The sequence below is a fragment of the Brassica oleracea genome, chromosome C9, assembly GCF_000695525.1.
Source record: "Brassica oleracea var. oleracea cultivar TO1000 chromosome C9, BOL, whole genome shotgun sequence".
NCBI lineage: Eukaryota > Viridiplantae > Streptophyta > Magnoliopsida > Brassicales > Brassicaceae > Brassica > Brassica oleracea.
This window is the reverse complement of record NC_027756.1, coordinates 16,474,060-16,476,515: the sequence shown is the minus strand read 5'-3', so window position 1 is coordinate 16,476,515 and position 2,456 is coordinate 16,474,060.

Below are 2,456 nucleotides of genomic sequence, written 5' to 3'. Positions count from 1 at the left end.
TAGAAAAAAATAATTTTTTTTTGTTTTATTTTTCAATTGCAAAACTAACCGGAGACAACTTCTATGTAAGTCGTCTAGGTATAACAAAATATTGTTTTTTTAATTTTCTACTGGACGACTTACGTATAAGTCGTCCAGGAAAAGTCAAATTTCTGACACAATCCGGTCAAATGCAAAACTACCCGTAAGTCGTCTCGAGTTTTTTTTAACAAACAAAGATGGACGACTTCCATGTAAGTCGTCTAGGTTAAAAATCAATTGCAAAACTAACCTAAATGGATGATTTTCTAGAAGTCTACCAGACGACCTCCATGGAAGTCGTCTGCGTCATTGTTTAATAAACTTTCTTTTTCTCTAAAACTATAAAGATTTTTTTAATTTGTTTTTGTTAATTCATGTTTATTAGTCAATATTGAGGCTACTGAATGAAATTTATAACTGAATTGGTGATATTTACGAGGTTACCAACATTCATGCTTAGTAAAGTTTCTAACTAATTGAGAAGACTTCTACATACATAAGTAAAAAGTATATCTTATGATCTGAGAAGACACATTAAACCATGTTACTTGATATTCTTGAAGTTACTTAACACTTTTAAAAATTAAATAAACATATCTTAAAGTTACTTAACAAATTTACAAAAAAAGTCGCAACTAAAGGAGTACACATGCAAATCACAAAACATACCACAAACAAAACTATTATAGATCATTCCTCTACAAAGACAAGCTTAGACTCCACTTGATATGGAAGAAGACCCCGTCGGAAGACTTCCTGGAAGTCGTCTAGATGACTTCTTTGAAGTCGTCTGGAAAGGAAGTCTTCTAGCACATTATATTTTAGAAGACTTCCGAGAAGACTTCCCATAGGTCTTCCAAAGTCTGATCCAGATCTGAAAAACATGTATATCATACTCAGATCTGAAAAACCTGCATATCATATCAAAAAACGTTCAAATGGCTTAAAAACAGAAAAAAAAATAAGTAGAAAATTAGATAGACATACTTTTATAGAACATACAAAGTACATATCCAAGTGGAAGATGAGAACCATCTAGTTAAAAATATGCAACAAAAAGATAGATTAGTGATAAATACATGAGACAAAAATGAAAAATTCATATAAAGTTTAGTGTTGTTACCAAATGAAGAAAAATCAGACATAAAAACTTACTAAAACGCTCAGATCTATTATGAAAGGGAGACATGAGAGAAGACTCCGTCAGAAGACTTCCTGGAAGTCGTCTGGAAGACTTCCTGGAAGTCGTCTGGAAGTCTTCTAGCCCAGAAGTCTTCCAGATCTGAAAAACCTGCATATCCAAATCTAGATCTGAAAAACATGCATCTCCAAAAACGTTCAAATGACTTAAAAACAGAGAAAATGAGTGGAAGATTAGAAAGATCTACCTTTATAGAACACACAAAAATACGTATCTAAAATTAATAAACCTACCTTTAAATGAGTGGAAGATGAGAACCATGTGATGAAAAACCTGCAAAACAAGATAAACTAGTGAGAAAGACATGAGACAAAAACAATAAAGTTTGGTGTTTATAAGTTCAAAGAGATTAGAGAGAGGTTGGAGAGTTTTAGAATGAGGAACATACTATTTCTGTTGCAGCCATTTGAGAGGAGGATAAATAATGTGTAAATTTTTCTTTATACATAGAGACAAAAATTCCAATAAGGTTAAATATTTTCGATCAGAAGAGTTACTAGACGACTTACTTGTAAGTCACCCAGAAGATTTCAATATTTTTAGCGGGAAACTAAAATATTTTTAGCGGGAGTTAGAAGACTTACAGAGAAGTCTTCTAATCGCCAGACGACTTACATGTTAGTCATCTATACCCTAAACATAACTCCTAAACTAAATTAACTAGTTAAACACTTCATAAAATCAAATTAAACTTAAAAATTGTTTACTATACACAGAAATAATAACATGTAGGTAAAATTTTAAGTTTTCAAAAAAACATTTAAGCTTTCTAAAATCTAACCCTAAGAATACATACAATACTACAACATATGTTGCCAAACCATAGACCAAAGAATATCATGATTCACTATTTTCACTCATCTATGTTGAAAACAATTTAATTTTATTATATCTTAATTTGTATCACTTAAAACTGTTTATAATTAAATGATTTTGATTTTTCGCTTATCAAAATACGTTTTACAAAATTTATAAATTATTTTTAAGATCAACTATACCAGACGACTCAAAATATTTAGCGGGACTATATTCGTAAAAATGAGTTTTGTTTTTTTGTTTGGTCACAAGTTGCTGGCTGTAATTTCACAAGGCTTTTGGGTTACTTTTGCATTTAATTGAAGTTTGGATATACTTTTGCAATCAAAATCAAGTTTTGAATCATATTTGGTAAACTTTTTTTTTTTGGCAAAAATAAATAAGAAACTCAAACCACTAGACCACAGTCTTTAAGCAT